The following is a 23,654-nucleotide window of genomic DNA, read 5'->3' as shown; positions in this document are numbered from 1 at the left end:
AATGTATTTATATAGTAAATTCATTCCAGTGACTGATTTACACTTTAAATATTTATAATGCCAAGTGATGAAGTTAAAAAAAAATATGTAGGGAATAGAGTTCATGTCACTGATATCTTTTAACTAAAATAGTAAAAACAAAACATCTGTGGTATAAATAATTAGTTTCATCATGGTTGAAAACTTCAAAACATATGGCAGGGGCTGGACAGATGGCTCTGTAGTTAAGAGCACATACTGCTCTTCTAGAGAACTGAAGTTTGATTCCCAGACTCACAACTGCCTGTAACTCTAGCTCTAAAGGACCCAACGCCTCCTTCTGGCCTCCTTGGGCATGGGCATTCATGTGCACACACCCACACACAGACACACATATACATATAATATTTTTTTAAGTATAGCAGCTTTTCACCAACAAGTTGCACAGGGAAAACAGGATGGAGAAATGGTGTTATTATAGCTGAGACAAGTTCTTTCATAGGTCATTTTAATCAATAAGCTCTAATTGCAATCATGAACACAGAAACTACATTGAAAGGCTATGTGAGGAATTGTGCATCTGCAGTCATTAACTCCAAACTGATTTGTAAAGATCTTAAAATTATATTTATGTATTGTGTGTGAGTACTCGTCACCCCAAGTGGGGAGATGGGAGGGTAACCTGCAGGAGTTGGTTCTCATCTTCCACCGTGTAGGGCCAGTGGGGTAGCGGGGGGTGGGGGGTGGATGTCAGGTCATCAGGCTTGGCAGTAAGTGCCTTTACCAGATGAGACATCTCACAGGCACAAGACTAATGTTTTCCCCCCTGAGGATTATGTTTTTATTTTATTTTGTTTTGCAGCAGTGTCTCACTGTGTAGTCCTAGCTAGCCTGGAACTCACTGTGTAGACCAGGCTGGTTTGGAACACACAGAGGTCTGCCTGCCTCTGTCTCTTGAGTACTGGAATTAAAGGTATGTTACCACCATGCCACACTGGGACCAATTAAAAAGGAGTTTAATAAATTCTCCATAGGCATTATGACAACCATGTTGCTTTGTCTCCAAAACATGAAAATAATAAAAAGCCAGTCTATTCATTATTTCAATGGCATGGCAACATCATAGAATATACACTTTATATAAATTGTCTAATTTCCTTGAGAACAAAGCTATTCATCTGCTTAAACTATAGCAAGGCTTTAAGTCTATTTTATATATACAGACATTAAGGATGGCATAATATTTTATTTAACATTCACACCTTCCATTTTATAGGCCAGAAACTGGTGCAAAATATGATGCAATTTGCTCATGCTCAGCACAAAGGGGCTGGAGAATTAAATACTCTTGGGATGCAAAAACATCCTGTCTACAGAATGTTTGGATTCACAGTGTTTACTAAGAATTTAGACTGTGAATGAGCACTCAGTTTCAGCTGAGATGCTGTCTGGGTGATAACCCATACAAGCTGTCTCTAGAGATCACTGCAGCAAATCTTTAATAAGCTGTATGTGTCCATGTGAAACCTCACTGAAAATAAGAGCCGTGGTCTAACTGCTGTGAACTCTAACAACTTCAGTGTGTCCTTGCTCACAATTCTTTTCTCATATAAACTCTGAATTACAAGACAGGAACATGCTTGACCTTCTGCAAAGAGGACTGGTATAAATTCCTAAAACAGAATTGTTTTCTATTCTATCTTAAAGGATAATCATTTATTGATAAGAAAATCTCTATTTCATTATATATTTTAATGTTGGGCAATGGTTGCTCTTGCAGAGGACCTGGGTTTGAATCCTATCACCCACATGGTGGCTTACAATTGTCCATAACTCCAATTCCAGAGGATCTGATGCCCTCTTCTGACCTCTTCTGGAATTGCATGACATGGGTGCACTTACATATATGCAGGCAATACTTTCATAAATATAAAAATAAAGATAATGTTTATTTTTTATTTTTAAGAATCTGTGTTAAAATATGAGCTGGGCTTCTTACAGCAGGTCTATAATCCCACTTACTTAGGAGGCTGAGTCAGAAGGATCACAAAGTTCAGGACCTTCCTGGACTACAGAGCCAATTCAGGGCCAACTTAAATAATTCATAAATATTTTGAGTCCCTGTATCAAAATAAAAGATAAAATAAATAAATAAATAAATAAAGTATGAGGGATATATCTCAGTACTGTAGCACTAGATTGCTTGCCTATCATAAAGCCCTCACCTCACTCCCCAGTACCATTTTTTAGAAAAAGAAAAATATGGGGGTTAGAGAGATGGCTCAGTGATTAAGAGCACTGGCTGCTCTTGCAGAGGACCTGGGTTCAGTTCCCAGCACCCACATGGCCATTAACAACTGTCCTAACTCCAGTTCCAGGGGATCAGATGCTCTCTTCTGACCTCCATGGGTATTACATAACACAGATGCACTTACATATATGTAGACAATACATATAAAATAAAAATAATAAATAAAATTTTAAAAATTAAAAAAGGAAAATATGAGGTAGAAATCTAGCCACACACAGATTCTCAAACATTTGAGGCTCTTCTGAAGTATGATTTTCAAGCCATTTAGTTTCTAGATAGGTTAATCTAGAATGGTATTCTATTACCAGTTGCTGGAGGTTGCCACTTAGAACTGTGAAGAAATGAGTGACTGATTTCTACACAGACTGCATTCTCTTGACCTTCAACCTCCTTTCAAGGTCCCATGCTCATCAACAGCGATAGAACTTATAGGGTCTTATTTAATGTGGTATTGTTTTGAAATTAATTGCATTTGGAACACTAAATACTCTCTGGTACTACAAGCATATGGTCATTTTTACATTGTGCTATTTCCATAAAATATATGTTCTTTTCATCATAAGAATCTGCTTCCTTAGGACAGCTCCACCAAATCAGAAAATGATAGCAATTTAATTTCTTTTTTCCTACTAGGAGCAACAGATTTTCTAAAACCCAAACATATGCTTATCTTATTTCAAGAAATTGCACCGGAAGAAACTGAATATTGATCAGCATCTTATACATTACATTTAAATACTTGCATTTATATAAAAGTTACAAAATAAAAGAAGGAGCCGGCATGGTGGCTCATGCCTTTAATCCCAGGACTCAGGAGGCAGAGGCAGCTGAATCTCTGTGAGATCAAGGCCATCATGGTCTACATAGCAAGTTCCAGGACAGCTGTGGCTACAGGAAGACCCTGTCTCAAAACAACAACAAAAACCAAAACCAAACCAAGGGGCTGGAGAGATGGCTCAGAGGTTAAGAGAAGAGCACTGGCTGCCCTTGCAGAGGACCCAGGTTTGATTCCTAGCACCTACATGGCAGCTAACGACCATCTGTAACTCCAGTTCCAGGGGATCTGATGCCCTCTTCTGACCTCTGCAGGCATTACAAGACATGGGTGCACTTACATACATGCAGGCAATACAATCATGCACATAAAATAAAAATAATAAAGTATCTTTTAAAAACAATATAAAATAAAAGAATGCATTCCAATATTGTATGGTGCTGGTTTTTTACCCGAAGAGACCAGGATGAAGGTGGAATAGTGAAAGAGCACCCAGTATTATTAGTCAAACAGTAGATCACCAGTTTTCTAATGCAATGAGATTCATTCACCCAGCTGCCATTTTCTAGTCCCTGCAGGAGGAGTGCTGTGAAATCCTGTCTTCTGGACAGGCATGGCTTTTGCTCTGATGAAATCACTGTAGCCAAGGATGCCTACAGAGACCTGCACAGGATGGGGCTTGTCAAGATTCTAGTGTGGACGGGACTCAAGAGGTTCCACCACTAGATGAAGAACTAATGGATGCTGGACAAGGGAGACATTTTTTTTTCAGTAGTAAAATGGCCAACTGTAAGTTAGTTGCCCATGCTCCAGCAAATAACTCCATAGCCATATGCATGCAAGCAACCCTAATGAAACTTGGTGGGTCATTTTTTTTTGAAAGTCATGAAAGGAGGAGAGGGGTTTGTTGGGGAAGAGGAAGGCGTCCAGAGGAAATAGGAGGGCTAAGAAAGGGTTAGTGAATATAATATTCACTAAGGGCTAGTGAATATGATAAAATTTTATTATGTATTACTTGGCATGGTGGTGCTCACCTTTAATCCCAGCACTTGGGAGGAAGGGGCAGGTGGATCTCTTTGAATTTAAGGCCAGCCTGGTTTACATAGTGTGTTCCGGGCTTCCCAGGGCTACATAGTGAGACTCTGTCTCAAAAAAAAACAATCATTATATTCATGTTAAAGAAAAAGCAATACAAATCTTTCTTTTACATTTCCCTTTGCAACGCCTTCATTGTAGGCAAGCCATTTTGTTTTTCTAACTGAGGTACAATCCTTCAGCTTCTAGCTCTGCTCTGCTACTTACAAAGCCATGGCTTTTTCTTTCTCCTCTTCTCCCATGTTAAGATCTCACTCTCACACTCCAGGGCAGCCCTGTCATCACTGCTGGGTAGCTGGGTATCTCACGCCTTGACTGGAGCTGTCCAGCAGGATTCAATGTCTCCCCTAGGGTCTTAGAGTAGACAACTCCTCACCTACACCTCACACCTCTGGCACAGCAAGTCTTACTTTTTATGATGTAAATGGATCCCCAGATCCCTAGCCTCCACTTCTTCTCATCTTTGGACCCTTGACAACTCCCACAGAGCCTAGCAGATAGAAGCATTTAGCGAATATATGCTGAACCAAAACTACTCGTTTTCAAACATGAGTTTTTCTCAACAGTTTAAACTAGAGCTGGCCTTGCCCCAGATTGTCCACAGAACAGCACATGACTTCTGCTCTACTTTTACAACCCATTAGTGACCCAAAAAAGGGGAGGGATGAACATTTCCATTAACTAGGGATGCCAGAAAAAAATATACATTTGCCCAGTACAAGCTAAATTTCAGGCAATCAACAGTTTTTAAGTGTAATTCTAAATATTGCAATAGGACATATTTATATTAAATCAACATTGACTAGTAATCTGAAATTTAAACTTGAAGAGGCAGCCTAATTTTTTTTGGCAGCCTAAATTTTTATTTGCTAAATCCAACAACTTTACTAGTGACTTTAAAAAAATTCTTGGAGGGTGCAGGCACTGCACTCCCCAGACACCTGGAAGTTTGTATCTGAGCTCTAAAACCTCATTTCTGAGCAGTTCAGCAACATGCTTTAGGAAATGTTGCTTATTATATAACATTTCCCCTTATTTTGTTAATTTCATAGAATTCCTTTATAACACCATCTATCAATAGTTTTTAAGCACAAAGCATACTATAATGTTGGTTCAAATATCTCTTGACAAGCTAATATTCATAAAGCTATTACTACGCCTGAGTTAAGTCCTGGGCTGTATGTATCAACATTTAATTCTCCAAAAATTTCCTATTTTCAATTAAATCTGCAAGACACAATAAGGAAAAAGAGCAAAATTTTCATTTCAGGATTGTTTTTCTTCATTGATGAAGCACAGCAACACACACTGTCCTCAGACTGGGAGAAACAGTCTGGCAGGCAGAGGTGGAGCCTGTGATGTAACTGCAGTCTTTGTTGGAAGTGCCTTCCCTAAATGTGAAACATCTGTAAACTGAAGTACTACAGTTCCTCCTCGTACCTCCTGGCTGGCAAGGGAAGAGAGTTGCCTCCTTCATTATTCTATACAGGGAGGCTTAAGATTTTGGTCAACAAAAGAATTCCTTATGTATAGATCACTTGCAGACCTACCTGGCTCACATACCTGCCAGGGGAAGCTGACTTTAGGGTACTGCCAGTTTACTGATTGTGATGGTACAATGGAAGCTAGAGCCCAGACTATAGGGCAAGATGCCTGAGTCTGCTCCAGTGCTGAAAGTTCCCTGAAAAAAAAAAGGGGGGGGTCTTCTTTCTGTATTCTTGACAGTAATGTCTAACAGAGAAGGCATTCATTTCTTTTTCTCGTAAGAGAGGAGGTTAAGACGAGAGAAAGAGCTCCTATGAGGGCAAAAGGGAGTCTGACAAAATTTCAACTAGATTGACCTCGAAGGAAACTTCTAGCAAGAGAATGACTAAGACTGCTGTTACTTCGTGTTGTCATAAGATAATGAGGAACTATGACGTTTACCCCAATATAGGCATGCTACCTGCTTTCCACCATATTGGCAGTACCAGTTAAGGACGGTTGTCAAGCGACGACACAACAGGCACACGCTGCAGAGATATAGAACAATGCCTGGATGCCTGCCCAAAACTGTTCTCTCTAAATGACAGCCTCAATTTGTGACACCAATCTAAAGCTCACTGGGGATTAGAATGTCTTTTTCCTAGTTGGTGAGGGGAAGAAATGAAATTTGGAAAAGCACTGGCCAGGGCTTCCACCTGCCTCTGTGGAGAAGAAAGGCTCATAAACATATTCATTAAACTTGATCCGAAGCAAGTGAGTCTGTGAGGTCGTTTGTGAAATATTCATAAGGCATGTTACCGGACTCGCCACTTTGAGGAGGGGAGGAGCAGTCAGTGCCCACACTTGGAAAAGAAAGACACTTGGAAAAGCAGCACATCCCACTGTTCTGGTTTTAACAGCTCTGACGGCTGACGTTCCCCACTCGCCTGTTCAAATGCACCTGCCCAGGAACGGTAGATGCTCTTAAGTGTGGAGTTTCCCAGCAGTAGGATGAGGTGCAGCGCGCCAGCCCCTGGGACTAGGGCTGCTGGGTCCGGGCTCAGAGACCGCTAGCCTCACAGCTCCGTCACTCTGCAGCCTCGCACCACCCTAGGGGCTGAAGCCGGCAGGACAGAGCACTCCCCCGGGCCAGGACCGGCCACCCGCCCCAGCCAGGCCGCTCTTTGTCCCCGCTGGGGATCCCTCCCTTGGAGCCTGCAGTGGCGTTCAGTCGCTAGGCGACCCGCGCCCAGGCGGAGATGCCAACAGCCTCCTGCGCTGACCTGCAGCACCGCGGGTGCTGATTTCAGGGTTCAGGCTGAGGAAGAGTCTTAGAGTCTTGGGTGACCCCAGCGCTCCTGCGCCGAGGTCGTGTGCACTTTCATCCACGTTCCCTCTCTGCCCGCAACCCTTGGTATTTCTGCTGCGCCGCACCCAGCTCGGCTCACAGCACACCTCGCATCCCCACCAAGGGCATTCGCCCCTGGGCTCTGGGGTGGCGACTCACCGGGGCTGGGACAGCGGCTGGCTCAGCAGCTCCGGGCGCGCGGCAATGTGGTCTGCATCTCTGCCTTCCGCTGCGCTCCGGCTGCACGCAGGCGACCGCGACCGACGCGGCTGGTCCCCCAGGCGCCGAGGCTGGACCGAGGCAGCCCCGGCTGCCGCACTGGCTGCGGGTGCGGGAGGGGCGGGGGCGGGACAGGAATCTGGGTCGCGTGTTCCCGAGCAAGCCGGGATGCACCCTGGGCGGCGGGCGACGAGGAAGCGACGGAGAGCAGCCGGGGAGGGAGTGCAGAGGTTTCCCTGGGAGCAAGACGCGGGCGGCTACTGAGCATGCCCAGTCCCGGAGCCCCGGGGCGCGGGCGCGGCAGGGAGGAGTGAGCACCCGGGCCGTGTCAGAATCTGGGGGGAAAGGGTTAAATCTGCGGGCCTGGCTGCTGAGGGCCAAGAATGGGGAGTTGTCTGCAGTGACCCAGTTTGCGCCCAAGTCGACCACCCCCAGAAAAGTCTAGGACAGTGACCCTCTGGAGACCTGTCTATGGGATTCCCGAAGAATCCAGGGCAAGGCGTGTTGCCCAACTCCTCCCGGAGGATTGTTCGGAAGTCAAAGTTTGGTTTGTTCAGTTTTAACCTCCTCCACCCACCAATCCAGATACCCAGCCCTCACCTGCTTTCCTTTGTGTCCGGAGACCTCCCAGACAGTCCTCCAGAACCCTGGACAAGTCAGGTCAAGTTGTCAATGAGCCAGCTCTTTAATGAGGTGTAATAGAGAGCTCACGTCTGTCCTCTCAAGCCACATCTGCGTTTTAACCAGGGCCTCAGAAACAATGCCCTAACCCCCGGGTAAGGACTGCAGCTGTTTGACCAGCATTGCCTAGCACTAGATAGGCCTGACCCCTCCCCACCCCCACACACTCCTTTCTGTCTCCACTGTACTTCCTGTTATATGAAGAACGTCTTCACAGCTAATCAAGAAAGCTTTTTTTGTATTAGAGACAGCGTAGGGCAAGGGAAACTGGATGGCCTTTGAACTTGACGTTGACATTAGTTGCATTTTCCACCCCAGGCAGGTGACTTAGCCAGTCTGCATCTCAGATTCCTTGTCTGTGAAGGGTGGACTGTCCAAGCAGTCTGTTTTGAAAAGGTGACAGAGTAGCCCTGATAGTGAAAAACCCTGGAGAGATGGCTCAGTGGTTAAGAACACTGGCTGTTCTTGCAGAAGACCGGGATTCGAATCCCAGCACTCACCTGACAGCTAACAACTGTCTGTAACTCCAGTTCCCGGGGATTTGACAGACTCTTCTGTCCTCCAAGGACATTGCAGGACATGAGTGCACCTACCTACATGCAGGCAATACATGCATACACACAAAATAAAAATAATAAATATAGCTGGTGTGAGATTGAGGACAGCCTGGTCTACATAATGAGTTCCAGGACAGCTGGGGCTACAGGGAGACCCTGTCTCAAAAAGACAAATAATAATAATAATAATAATAATAAATATAAAAAAGAAACTCTAAAACCCTAATCTTTCTAGTTTTGGGCATTGGTAAAACGATAAAATATGAGTAGGCTTGTCTTTCTTTTGATTATCTAGTTTCTTCATATTTCCAGGAATAAATTTCTCACAAAAAGTTAGTGTAGGGCTCTACATGGGTCTTCTTTGGAAAGAACAGCTTTTTCCTTAGAGAGTCATTAAAGACAGACAGGTTTTCCAAGTAACCCTATGGTCCTTGCCTCACAGTTATAAAAAATAACATATCCCCATGTGGAAGGAAATTTATGCCCCACTCACATAATCTGCTGTTTCAAGTATCAACTTTCAAAACCTAAACTTTTCATTATCCCCTAAACATACTATGTTTTTCATAAGGCTTTCCTTTTGTTCATAGCGTTCCATTCTTTCTGGAACACAATTCTCTTTTCATTTCATGAAGACCTTCTCATTCTGAATCTTTGCCGCAGCACAAGTTAGTGCCCCATTGTCATAGAGCCCTGCACACTGCTATTACAGCACTTAGTGTAGTTTGCTACTGTCCTATCAGCAATGTAAACCTACTGGGTGGCTAACTCTTTTGGGTTATGCACTCAGCTACATGCTGGGAAAACAGCAAACAAAATTGACAAGGTTTCTCCCCTCAGGGAACTTACAAGAAATATAGGCAATAAACACCCAAAATAGAGATAATCAGTAAGGACAGAGGTCAAGTACTTTTGGCTTGGTGTTATCCATCAAATCTAAAGCAGTGAATAGTTTAAAACAGTGAATAATTTTTACTCCTTCCATTTGATTACATCAGCTAACACTGTTCTAACCCCAAATTGTTTTCTGAAAGTACCTGACACCTGAATGAAGAATGGGAGGTGGGGGAGTAAGGACAGAGAGTTCAATCTCTACACTCTATTATATTATTCATTCTCAAACTTAAGGAATAGCATTTGTAAATGCCCAACATCAACCTAGATCCCTGATCTGCTGTGTTCCACATATCTTCCTGACTCATCACTCTTAACCCCTAACCTTCTCGCCACCTACAGCCTGTATTTATGCCAATACTTATTCTCCAGAATATAATCTGATTCTTGGATCTTACTGATGTCTGAATGACTTAAGTATTCCTCTCTGATCCTCTTACTGTCTGAGTATGAGAACCAATTTTTCGGAAGCATGTTTGTACACATGTGTTCCAGAGCAACTAGTCACTGATCACCTTGCCACTGTTTAATGAGGACAACTCTCCAGCAAGATCCCACTCATCCTTATTTTACAGAACTTGGCAGGTAACTGTATAATGGATCCTCAGTAAGTTTAGGAAATGAAGGAATGTTTGTGGGTGTTGAACTGTATTTGCTTCCTCAGACCATACTTCTTTTCTAATTGGTCTTCCTACTAATCCTAGAATTGATTCACCACCATTTGGTTTAAGTTGCCCTTGCCTGAATTTCCCTCCAGCCACAAAACTATATATTCCTCTACTTCTAGGTTCTGAATTGTTTTTGAATTAAAAAAAAATCTATTCATCAGTTTAATATGTAATCCACAAGGAAGAGATAGAGCATATGATCTATCATTTACAAATAATGCATAAAGAATCCACAGAAGAGGACCTTGCACCCAAAGCCACAGCAGGTCAGCTGAAGAGGAAAGGGAAGAGGCAGAGGCTGCTGGGCTTTGTCATCTACTTGGGCTCCACTTTGGCTCACTCTAAATGGCACCGGGCTTGGGTCTTTCTGAGACAGGTGGCTATACTTACTGGTTGAGGGTATCTCTCACGGAACTTTACTATCCTTAGGAATGTGTTTGACTAAGAGTTTCCCCACCCAGACGTTTCTTTCTTTAGCAAAATTAGATTGAGCAATAGGCAAGTAGGAATGCCCCGTCTGGATCCTTTTGTGGGTGTGGTGGATGCTGTGGCCCATTTATTTACTTCAGTCTTACTGGAGTCTTAAACATTGTGTCCTGAAGAAGTTATAATAGGAGAGGATTCTTTGATTAATTTGCTTACTAAAAAGGAAACTTCTGAGCCTGGTGTGGTGGCACAAACCTTTAATCCCAGCACTTGGGAGGCAGAGGCAGGCAGATCTCTGTGAGTTCGAGGATAGCTTGGTCTACATAGAGAGTTCCAGGCCAGCTGGGACTACAGGGAGATCCTGTCTCAAAAAGACCAAAAAGAAGAAAAAGAAAAGAAGTTTTAGGTCTTAGAGCTGGAGAGATGGCTCCAAGTGGTTAAGAGCACTTAGTGCTATTGTAGTGGACCCAAGTTCGATTCCCCGCACCCACATGGCAGCTGACAACCGTTTGTATCTCCAGTTCCAGGGAATCCAACACCCTCTTCTGACCTCCTCAGGCATTGTATGACACAGGTGCACTTACACATATACAGGCAATACATTCATACACATAAAATAATAAAATATTTTTAAATGTTTTAGGTCTTCTCTAATTTTGCTTAGTTATATAAAGTTTAGAAATAATAGAAAGTCATTGTGCTTTGTAGTAGAATGGATTTTATAGAACTTTGGAGTTCTGTGTACAAAACTGAAATGGCAGTTGAACTCAGTTCACTTATTAATGTCTTTAAGCATCAAGGAAGGCTGAGAACCAGAACTTCCAGCCCATCAGATGGTCTGGCTTGAAGGACTCATTTTCTAGGAATCTCGATGTGCTTGATGACACCAACCTCTTCATTACTCCTGTCATTGACTCAGAGACTTAAGAAGGGTATGGTTGGGGCTGGAGAGATGGCTCAGCAGTTAAGGGCACTGGCTGCTCTTGCAGAGGATCCAGATTTAGTTCCCAGCACCCACATGGCAGCTAACAATCATCTGTAATTCAGTTTGAAGGGATCCCATACCTTCTTCTGGCCTCTGTGGGCATTGTGTGCACAGGTACACTTAACATGCAGGCAAAACACTCATACACATAAAATAAAAATAAATAAAAATTGTAAAATTTTAAATTACATTTTATTTTCTTGTGTGTGTGTGTGTGTGTGTGTGTGTGTGTGTGTGTGTGCGTCATGGCTCCCATGTGGAGGTCAGGGGATGGGTAAAGCTGGTTCTCTCCTTCCATCATGTGGGTCCTTGGGATCAAACTCAGGTTTTGAGGTATGGCAGCAGGTGCCTTTACTCGCTGAGCCATCTCATTGGCCCTATTTTAAATCAGAGCAACACATTTCTCCCTATTTTTTGAAACTATGAATTGGTAATATACTTTGAATAAATATTGATTGGATGGATTTATGAAGGGATAGCCAAGCAGATGAATGAGGGGATAGGTGAAGACAGAGAGGGAAGAATGAATGAGCAACAGAACCAGTACATGGTCAGACTTTTGTCTGCCTAGAACTTTCTGAGACTATCTAGATTTCAAATATTTGTTTCATTGTTTATATTTCAGATGACATGTGTCATTATTTTGGTTTATAAAATCTGTTACTATGCCAGCCTAGCATGCATGAGATGCTGAGCTCACCCTCTTTCTCTTTCTCTCTCTCCTCTCTCTCTCTCTCTCTCTCTCCCTCTCTCTATCTGTCTGTGTATGTATATATTTATATATGTATATATGATACATATCTACCTATATACAATATACACATTTCTCTACATACATACACAAATGTGTTATCATATACATGGAGACAGTTCTATTAATTTAATATGCAAATGGAAAGATGATGATTACTGTAGCATCCAGTTTCCTGAGCACTAAAAATACAAAAATAGATATGTGCAACACACCCTCAAAGAGTTCATAATCTAGTAGGAAAAGATAAACAGAAACTGATCAACTTAATAGAGAAATGGACAAGTTTCTAATGGGAACCCACTGGAAGGAGCCCAGGGCCTTGTGTACGCTAGGCAATTGCTGCACCACTAAGCTACATTCCCAGCCCAATCAACAGTTTTTAGATGCAGAAAAGCATCTAATGAAGATTTAGAGAATTTTGGAGACTTAGAAGTCACCAGTGATGACCTAATATATATTTTATATTTATAACCTTTATCTTTTTATAGGGATAAGAATCACAATTTATTTAAATGGATAGAATTCAGTCTGGTGTGTTGGCATATAATTTTTAATCCCAGCACTCAGGAGGCAGAAGTAGGCAGATGTCTGCATGTTTCAGGCCAGCTGATCTACATAGTGAGCTCCAGGCCAGCCAGGGCTACCTATCTAAAAAACAAAAATAATATTAAAACCAAATGAGAGAGAGAGAGAGAGAGAGAGAGAGAGAGAGAGAATAAATGAATAGAATTTAGAATTCAATTATATTTATTTTTCTGGTTCTCTATTCTACTCTTGTCTCCAAATCAGAGTTTTGAGTGACTTGAGTTCCTCAGATATGAAGGTAGACAAATATCCTAAAATTACACAGTTGGGAAAACATATCCAAAAGGAATATAACTAATGTAACAGCATGCAACACCACCATGTGTTCAGCCCCCTGACGCAGCATCAACTTCTGGTGAAAGAAGTAAATCCCAGAAGTATCCACAGGGTTTTATTGTTGTTCTTTTCATTAAAATTACAGAAAAAAAAATCCCACTAGAAAGTGTGCTAGTAGCTCGTTCCTAATGAACCGTCATTCTTAATTGCATGGTATGTTAGGATATGAGCTCAAAGCATGGCCTTTTGTGAGTAGAGAACTTGATGAGAAATTTGGTTAAAAATTGTGGGTAGTCTGTAATCTAGTTGAAGTAGGTTTTTGTTAAATGGGTATAAACAGGAATGTTTGGACCAGGTGTTCTGATTCAGAATCACCCAGGTAAATGTTTTCCAAATAAACACGCCAGAACACTGTCCAGGACTCTAGAATCAGAATCCTTGGGGTATGGGGCCCAGGCCTGGATGGTGTAAAAATTTCCCCAGATGATTCCAGTGTATATAGCTGATTAAGCCACACAGGAGAGCCCCAGGCAGGACTTTCTAAACAGACTGTCTGTGGATTGGCTTCATCTTCACTATCTCCTTTCTGTGCCAAAGTGAAACCAGTGTAGAATTAACACAACAGTGAGAGGATTTAATAGGTGCTCCACAGAGAGAAGCAATGGTTCCAACTGCCCCTAAACGCTTGCCATCCTGTACTATTAGTGTTTATTAGTCTGTGGTAGGCATGGTACAGCCACAAGGGACGGAGCTGATGTATTTACAAGGGAACATTAGGTTGCTGACAGAGATGGGGTTACTATTAGTGTTTATTAGTCTGTGGTAGGCATGGTACAGCCACAAGGGACAGAGCTGATGTATTTACAAGGGAACATTAGGTTGCTGACAGAGATGGGGAAAGAGCCTTGAAGCGAAACTTTTTTTTTTTTTAAAGAATAACACCTAACATTTATACAGCCTTGCTTTATGCCAAGCCTTATTCAAAATATTGCTCCATAGTATCTCATTTCATCCTCATGACACTCTTAAGGTTAGGTCTGTTAGTATACCCCATTTTACATAGAGAGAAGTCAAGATTATAAGGCTGGTAAGGATGGGGAGGCAAGGTTCCAGGAAGCCTACATCTTAATGACCTGTGATGTTGTCTCTCAAGGCCACACTAGTTGACTGTGTTTGGTAAGAGAAAATGTTTTATTCTGTTTTTGTGTTTTACTAGGATATTGGTCAAAAGTGGCTCCATATATAGCAGTAGAGATTGGGATAAGAAAAATAGATTTCACCAGTGCCAAAATCCCAGTATGCCTCCTTCCTCCTCTTAACACTATTCCTCTTCTTGTGTCTCCACAGATATGATCTGTAGAAATTTCTTAGAATCTTGGGGATCCTCAGGTATTTTTTAAAACCATGGGGGCAAGGAGAGACACAGACTTCATGGCAGGCAGAGGAAAATGGTAAACATACAATGCAGTTGTGCTCTGGAGAGGAAAAGCTGCCTGACACAGCTCACCCTGATGTAGTGTTCCAGCTCACCACGTGGCCCAGAAGCTCAAGCTGGTCAGCACGGGTACCTCAGAGTACGCTGCTTATGACCCCAACATTACACCCCTGCGTACAGACTTCTCAGGGAGCAGTACTGAAAGAATGTGACACTGACTTCTGGAGCCTTTCTTCTCTATTCATTTCATCTGAAAACGGTTTAGACTAAAAACCTTTCCAGGATGTTCAACTCTTGAACAGCCACCTGAAGGCCTTCCGGCTGCCTCAGTAGCAACATTTGCTGGTTTGATGCCTCTGAAGCAGCCTGAGAAAGGTCTTAAGAGTGGTTGGCTAGGACTGTAACTGCAGCTACATGAGACTCAGTCATTAAGCCCAGAAGACAGCCTTGCTCTGGTGATGGAACAGCTCCTGAGAAGCTTGGACAATTGAGGAGGACAGAGCTCCCTTGTCTTCCTTGGGAAGCCTGACCAGCTAGGGCTTTTCTCCGGGCTTATGTCTCAACTATAAGGACATTTTTAAACTGCTGTGCTTGGGATGAGCAGTCAAGACTGTCTTGGGCTTGCTAAGTACAAACCCAATTCCACTGAGTTTTAGAATTTTCCTTAGAACTTGTTAAATACAGTGGACCGCTTAGGTGATTGCAGTATATTTTGAGCTACAAACTTTTAAACAGCAACCACAAATGTGTAAAATTGTTTCTATTCTTTTTTAAATGAAAATGAAATACTTGATTTTCTATAAAATGATCTCACTTAGAAACAAACAAACAGAACAAAAGGGGGAAAAAAAAAAAAAGGAAGTAACCCAGGAGGAATGCAGGCTGAGTAGGAGGGAGGGACTTGTCTTTGGTGACTCTTCCAACAATTAGGACAACAATTAGGGTCATGGCAAGGTTGGAGGGAAGGGAGGAGGTTCTAGATTGGAGATGACTGAGCCTAGGCTTGCAAAAGAGGAATGCAGTTAGACACAAACAACACCCAGGCATGCAAAGGTGAGCATGTCCCTGAACGTTGGCAAGGGAAGTGCAGCTCTTACCCTAGGATGGATCACTGACAATAAAATTCCTGCCTCACTTAATAGCTGAGTCAGGTAACTTTAAAAAAGAGCTACAGCCAGGCGTGGTGGTGCACGCCTTTGATCCCAGCATTTGGGAGGCAGAGGCAGGTGGATCTTTGTGCGTTCGAGGCCAGCCTGGTGTACATAGAGTGTTCCAGGACAGCTGGGGCTACAGGGAGACCCTGTCTCAAAAAGAAAAAAAAAAAGAGTTACCTGGCCAGCGACATTCCATGGTGAACCTGCAGCCAGCGTAAATGCATACTACTACATAAGGTTTGGGTAGGCCAAAGACTCCTCCCTTTCTCTTTTCGCTTGTGCCTGGCAACTATTTAGGAAGCCCAATCAGCAACTGCATTTGAAAATCAGAAATTCAGTCCAACTTCTCTATTTTACAGAGAAGCAACTGAGGTGACAGGACTTGACCAAAGAAAATTCTCCCTCACACCCCCCCACGTAGCATGCTTTCTGCCAGGTGATTACCTTTATTTTTTTATTATTATTAAAATTTTAAAATTTTTGATTATTTATTCACTTTTATTTTATGTGTATGAATGTTTTGCCTGCATATATGGAAGTGCACCCGTGTCATGCAGTGCCCATGGAGGCCAGAAGAGGCTGTCAGATCCCCTGGAACTGGATGGTTGTTAGTCGCCATGTGGGTGCTGGGACTCAAACCCAAGTCCTCTGCAAGAGCAGCCAGTGCTCTTAACCACTGAGCCATCTCTCTAGCCCCTATTATTAATTTTTTTTCCAAACAAGGTCTCACTGTGTAGCCCTGGCTGGCCTGGAACTTGATATGTTGCCTTTATTATTTTTTTAATAATGTTTTCTGAGACAGGGTTTTACTGTGACCAGAACTTGATACGTAGACCGAACTGGCCTCAAACTTGTGATTCTCCTGCCTCTGTCTGCTGACTGCTGAGATTATATGTATGTATCCCCCATCCCCGACTCAGCTGTAATCAGGCCTTAATATTGGCAAAAAGATATATATCAAGCACTACCTATAGGCTGTACTTGGATGCTGTAAAGTAACATGGGAAAACGTGAGATGTGGCCTTCAGAGAACTTATACTTTATAGCTTAACTAGGGGAAATTGAATAATAAGGAAAGTTTAGGCAGTTGACAGAGATCAGGAGACGTTTTGCATGTGACCCTGGCAAGAGTGATGGAAATCACACCCCACCTGATTCCTCTCCTCAGAGGCCATGCTTTGCTCAGGCAGTGGAGGCCTCTGGAGCACACCTGTTGTTGCCTGGCCCCTTACATGCAGGTATAAACCTGCCTCAGCTGCTATCTCCCCCCTCCCTCCCCTGACCTAGGCAGGATAAACTTTAAAACCTCTTGGGTTACCTAGCTTTAGGCTGCTTCCTGAAGTTTTAAGAAGTTTCCAGATGCGTTATCATTGTTGTTTCAGAGTCAACACTGTGGAAAGTGAAGCTAAGCTTTGCTTTGCTCTTGAGCAGTCTCCTGAGGAGTAGATGTCACTATTCAGTAGTCTCCTGAAGACTAGATGTCACGATTAGCCCTGGTGACTGGGCCTTTTTTTCCTGCTGGAGAACTCTGAAGATGCTTGTTGGTGTTTTGTTTTATTTTCTTTGAGGACTCTGTTTTGTGGTGATTCTGTGATGTTGTGTTGCTGGCCTGGCACATGTCTGTGTCTTGCTTTGGGATGTGATGTTTCCTGATGTAACTACTCCTGTAAGAATGGAATGTTGGAATGCAGCTGTTGCTCAGGCCACAACTCAGCTCACTATACCTGCAGCAGCCCTGCCCTCTCACAGGCCTACTGGGACCTTGTCTGTGAGTCCCTAGATAATAGATTTCCAAGTGCCAAGGTCTCTCACCTGGGAAGTGAGTTTACATGAAAGAGGGTACTGGTGGCCATACTTCTCCTCATCCCCTTATCTGCCTCCTGCCTGGGAATCAAAGAGCCTGGTCACCAGGCAAGCTTGTGCTCTAAAACCTCCCCCATCTTCAGAAAAGTGTAAGAAGAAACCCTCACTTCTGCCACACTAGTACTGATTCCTCTCTTCAGACACCCTGGGTCTCTCTGCTGAGGGGGTCCTGAACTCTCCTCACAGCCCCTGCCATGTTCCTGTCTGTCTACCTGCCCATGGTATTAACTGCTTTAATGAATTGCACATCCCCAAATAATCTGTCTCAGTGTCCCTCTTGAATCCCCATCTGAGACCTTTCAACTCCTACTGCAGTGAACTGCTGTCTAGCTCTATACACAGTTCGGAATCTTCCCTTTGGACTTCATTGGTCTATGGGACAGTAGCTGATGACCTGCTCCTTTCACTGGTGGCTTCTCCTGGTCTAACAGCTACAGGACTGGCTGAGCTTGCTCTGTCCTTGTGTGTGTGAGTGTGCACCTTTCAGGCTCATATCTCCACTAAGGGTTAAAGGTCTGCTTTAGACAACCTGACTTGCAAAGATGGAATGCTGTGGCTCCAGGGTATCTAGTTCAGCAGTTGCTGTTGGAGCTGCTCCTCTGAGGCTTAATGTGTCTCTTCTTACCAAGGAGGACCTGTTGTTTCTGATGGTTTGGTATGGACCAGGTGTTTCCAGGTCCTTGGTATCTTATTCAAAGAACTGAAAAAGTAGCGAGTCATGGTGGTGCAGGCCTTTAATCCCAGAACCCCAGAGGCAGAAGGCAGGTGGATCTCTATGATTTCAAGGTCAGCCTGGTCTACATAGAGAGTTCTGGGCCAGCCAGGGCTACATAGTGAGATTCTATCTCAAAACAAACTAAAACCCAACCAACCAACCAAGCAACAAACAAAAAACCACAAAGAATTGAAAAAGCATAAAAATAACAAAGCAGCAAGAAGTTTTATTTAAAGAGACAATACAAGATATACTGCAAGTGGCATTGGGCTACTTGAGCTAGTGTGCCCAAGACCTAGGTTAGTATTTGGGGCTTCATTTTGTGAGGTCCAGGAAGAAGAGTTGTTACTAAGGGCTGTGGTGTGGGTGGTTCTTTTTTGATTGACAGGCTTGGGTTATATAAACCTTGCCTGTGATGTATCTGATTTTAATTGTATGAATGCCCAATTTATCCATATGATGGTAAATTGGAGTTTTCCCCTAAAAGTTCACTCAGAGTAAACAGTTTGCCTTACTATATATGCACCTAAAATCAGTTCAGGCCAGATTGGGGCCCTGCCCCTAGTTCCCATGTCAGGAACATGTTCGAATGGAAACTAACCACAAAGGGGAAGTTACCAAAGTGCTGCAAGGGGAGAATGACCCATTGCATTGCTTAGAATAGGATGTATGCACCTTAATGCAGTTGGGGTACTAAGTGCATTTTTAAGAAACAGTGTTTATAGCTAGAGCAGAGGAGAGCTCTAGGTTAGTAAGCTATTCCCTATGCTTGCCTGCCTCGGACTGCCTGGCATAGGGGGCATATCATCATGTGGCCTGCCTCACTGATGGATGGACACAAGTGGAGGAGTTGCGGAAATTCTGTTTGGCTATTTGGTGAGGTCATAACTCATAACTCTCTAGTTGCTTAGGGCCTAGAATATGACCACGCTCTCTTCTAGTTTTTAGGAAAAGCAGGCTGAAAGCCACTTGCCTCTAGAGGAAAGCAACCTGCTGTGGAACAGCCCCATTCAATGTCCCTGTGATCAAAGCCTTTGAGAAGCAGTTTTGCACACAGGGAGGTGGGTGGGTGGGGTGGGTGGGGATCAGCAATGTCATCAGAGAAAAGCAACTCAGCTTTTTAGTTCTAGGCTAGAGACTGAAGTAGATCATGGGAGAAAAGAACTCCAGTCCCAGGTGTGTTCAGCACACCCGGCTAGCCATGCCAGTCTAAGAACCTTCCATCTGTGTACCCAGTGTATGCCAAGGGTGGAGACGGTTCAACTCCATATTAAAGGTATGACAATATATCCTAGCTGCTCATAACCTGGAACTCTGACTTCCTGGCTGCGCTTGTTCTGAAAACCCCCTTGGTGGAGGGCTGGGGCTGCAGTTTCTGTGCCCTCTTCTTTTATCATTATGACAACAGTTTTTCTTTCATGAAGTATAAAGTATATCAATATCATATTTCTTTAGCACATCTTTTCCAAACATGTCATGGGAAAATTAAATACAAAGTAATCCAACCATAGTCAGGATTTTAATTCATAAAGAATTTTCTTCCAGTAAACTTTGTTAAAATATGTATTCATTTATAGGGGTTCATTGCATTATTTCTTAAACTGATAGCATGACAATAAAGGCCAGTCTCTCCAGCAAGCATTTATTTCATAGAAGTGGTTTGACAACTGTAGGTGATAGTATAGAAATATTTTTATAGTAAGAAATGATTTGACCATAGGGCTGGAGAGATGGCTCAGTGGTTAAGAGCACTGGCTGATCTTGTAGAGGGCCTGTGTTCAGTTCCCAGCACCCACATGGCAGCAAACAACTATCGATAACTCCAGTTCCAGGGGATCTGATGCCCTCTTCTGACTCCTGGAACTGGGGTAATGGACAGTTGTTAGCTATCATATGGGTTCTGGGAACCAAACCCAGATCCTCTGCAAGAGCAGGCAATGCTCTTAATTGCTGAGCCATCTCTCTAGCCCAGACAGTTGCTATTCTTAGCACTACCTACTTGGGATAGCCCAATTCTAATCTGAGAGTTGGGTCTTCCCTTGATGACTGAAACTTGCACAGTCTCTGGTTTTTCAGGGAGGTAATGACATTCCATGAATAGTTCACAACCCTCTCAGTGTTTTGGGAGCATGTGTTCTCTCCATATATTTCATGTTGGAGGGCCTAGGTCATGGTGATCCGAGTCCAAAATCCAATTACATCAGGAATTTTTGTTTATACTCTTGAGTGCTCACTGTTCCCATTTGTACTCTAGCTCAGGATATGCTGAGAGAGCCTGCCTGCTATCATGTACTTTTGGACCATCTCTGCCAAGTACTTAGTCCTGTCAGCCAGAGTTGGGGAATGGGGGAATGAGGGAATGTGGGTGGTGGGAGGTATGTTCTATGGGCATGGGCATAGGCAGAGACACAGCTCCAAGCTACTGCCTGCAGCCTGAGGAATTCTCTTAATCTTTCAGGGACTTGCACTCAAATAAAGCTGAACTCCTGACTTTGCCACAGAAAAGAATTTCAGGATGAGCCTGTATAAAGCTGAGTGAGAGTTTATTGAAAGAGATTTTAACATAGTTTTATAAGAACAGGGGTTAAGAATCAAAAGGGCACTCAGGAAAAGTAAGATACACCCAAGTATGAGTGTTAGGTGTCTTTACAAAGGATGCACATGCATATATATGGTCCTGTGGTTTTTAAAGCTACGTTGCTCAAAGAGTATAAATTCCAACAAGGTTTAAAGATTAAGCAAAGTTTAAAACTTAAGTTGAAAAATTAAGTAGCCAGGCGTCGTGGTGCACACCTTTAGTCCCAGCACTTGGCACTTGGGAGGCAAAGGCAGGCAGATCTCTGTGAGTTCAAGGCCAGTCTGGTCTACATAAGTGAGTTCCAGGCCAGGGGACTAAGTGAGTTCCAGCTGGGGCTACAGGGGACCATGTCTCAAAAAAGACAAAAAAAAAAAAATTAAGTAAACATATAAGTCAGTCTATTACTCTTATCTTGAAGAATTTTCCTTTGTAATTGAAACTGTAAGGGGGTCTAATGGGGTGACTTGTTTATCTTTATGGATGAGAGAGGAGCTCTAATATGGTAAAACTCAAGGTTATAGACATTCTGGCCCTAAGTAAGTGCAGTTCATTTGTTATTTTTTTAAACTTTCAAAAATTATTTTACTTTATTTTATGTGTATGGGTGTATTGCCTGCATGTGTGTAAGTGCACCCGAGTATACAATGCCTGCCCCTGGGACTGGAGTTTCACACAGTTGTTAGCTGCCATGTGGGTACCTGGACCAGAAACGCTGGTTCTCTGGAAGAACAGCCAATGCTTTTAGCCAGAGTTATCTCTCCAGCCCCATGAAGGGCTTCTTTCTCTTCCCATGTCCACATTACTTTTCTGTCTTTTTATCCTGTCTCAGTCTCAGCTTGACCTACTCAGCAGAGTATGAGCCTGAATTGCTGATTTGAAAGAGGCCTGGATGACCTCACAAGGCTGCCCCAAGGCTTGCTGCTGACCACTATGTCCTATACCTTAAAGATAGGTGACTGATTTCACTTCATTCTGACCTCTGACCTAGATAAACAACCCAGTAAATACATTTTGATCTCTGTCCTGCTCATAAAGCCCTAAAAGTATGGCCAGTGGAAGTGATAGTCCTGAAACACATTTCCATAGGATGTCAGTGCATCTCTCCAATCCAAGGGTTACTGTTTGGAACAGCAAACGGAGCTCTTGGCTCTTCCTTCACCTGTACAGTTTGAGCCTCTTTCCCTGTTTCACTGCTTTTAGGTGCTTACAGCTCCAGTCTCTGTCCCTGCTCTAGACCTGCCTAGAAGTATGGACAGTTCTGTGTAGCCCTTTTATGAAACAGCACACCCAGGAAACCAAGGCAATACACTAGAAGTGAACTTTTTATTGTAGGATAAATGCTCACATCCTATAACAACCCTGCAGTAGTGGAGGTTTACTTTCTTCTTCTGGTGGTAGGTTTGGGACCCCTCCCATTCCTAATCACCTTTTCAAGATACTGAGAAAAATCACTTGTCCTTTTATCTGATTGATGAACCCTTCCTTTCATTCCTCATCCCTACTACTTTAATAGATAACTGACAAGCAAAGGTGTGAGATCTACACCATTGGATTCTTAGCTGCTTTCAGAGATACACAGCTGTGCTGGATAGCTTTAATGTCAACTTGACACACCTGGCTTGGGGGAACTTCAGTTGGGGAATTGCTTCCATTGGGCTGGCCTCTGGCCACGTCTGTGGGGGAATTTTCTTGATTGTTGAGTGATGTGGGAGGGCCCAGCCCAGGGCAGGTGGGTTTATGTTGTATTAGAAAGCAGCTGGGGCTACAGGATCAGGGCAGCAAGGCAGTAAACAGTGTTCCTCCATTGCCTGTGCTTCAGCTCCTGTCTCCAGGTTCCTGCCCTGAGTTCCTACCTTGGGCTCCCTCAGTGATGAACTGTGACCTGGGAGATGTAAGCCCAGTTAAACCCTTTCCTCTCCAAGTTGGTATTGGTCAGAGTGTTTTGTCACAGCAATGGAGAAACAAATTAGAACAATAGTATAGCCCAAGAACTATACTTTCCTCAAATATGTGATGGCGCTCTGTTGCCAAAACACCTTTAGTTTAGAATCCAGACCTTCCAGAAGGCCTGTCCTACGCTCCCCAACACTACTTTATTATTTTTTCCTTTGGGTCAGCTCTGGTAGAATTTTTAAAAAGTATTCTTGATAATGATGTGATGGTGTTTGTGTATGAGCATGTGTGTGTGTGTGTGTGTGTGTGTGTGTGTGTATGTGTATGCATGCATGCGTGCTATAGCATGTGTGGGGAGTCAGAGAACAACTCAGTGGAGCCTGTTTGCTCTCTATCCATCTTTATGTGGATTCCAGGATCAAACTCAAGTCTCCAGGCTTGTGAGGCAAGTGCCTTTATCCCCAGAGTCACCCCGACAGCCACTATTATTTTACTAATTGGCTTGACCCAGAGGTCTAGCTTAGATAATCAGCACTAGCCACTTTACAGCTATTTTGGTTCACAATCATATTCGCGTTTTGCCCTGTTCTGTGACTTGTGGTTTAAATCCTGTTTTATCTTTCAGCTTTTTGTTACAGTGGTTGTCGGCTCTACCACTTCTTGTTGACTTTTCATGGATAAAAATTCGAGAGATCGCCGGGCGTGGTGGCGCACGCCTTTAATCCCAACACTCCGGGAGGCAGAGACAGGCGGATCCTCTGTGAGTTCGAGGCCAGCATTGCCTACAGAGTGAGTTTCAGGCAGCTGGAGCTACAGGGAGACCCTGTCCTAAAAAAAAAAAAAAAAAAAAAAAAAAAAAAAAAATTCGGGATATCTTTTGTTGCTGTGGCTTAGTAACATTTACCCAAAGCTTCTAACCATTGATATTGGTACTTTTGACTTCCCCTGTGGATTGTAAACAGGAGAAACCTGGGGTAACTTCAGGGAAACAGCATCTTC

The 23,654-nt window shown here is 43.2% G+C and overlaps 1 protein-coding gene across 5 annotated transcripts in view; it reads right to left on the bottom strand.

The window, feature by feature from the left end:
* The window catches only part of Elmod1 (ELMO domain containing 1), a 97,008-nt gene extending 89,730 nt beyond the window's left edge, over positions 1 to 7,278 (bottom strand). For 2 of the 5 annotated variants that reach the window (XM_008829702.3, XM_008829704.3), the window contains exon 1: positions 7,132 to 7,277. The gene's annotated coding sequence lies outside the window, so the exon portion shown is untranslated. Of the gene's footprint in view, positions 1 to 5,710; positions 5,726 to 7,131 lie in introns of those variants that run through there. The other 3 variants (XM_029561893.1, XM_008829705.3, XM_008829703.3) reach the window with 3 other exon arrangements.
* Between the last annotated feature and the right edge of the window lie 16,376 nt (positions 7,279 to 23,654).

The sequence above is a fragment of the Nannospalax galili genome, unplaced genomic scaffold (assembly GCF_000622305.1).
Source record: "Nannospalax galili isolate Female #2095 unplaced genomic scaffold, S.galili_v1.0 scaffold854, whole genome shotgun sequence".
NCBI classification, from domain to species: Eukaryota; Metazoa; Chordata; class Mammalia; order Rodentia; family Spalacidae; genus Nannospalax; species Nannospalax galili.
Note: the sequence above shows the minus strand (reverse complement) of the source record. Positions and strands in the feature narration are given on the sequence as shown.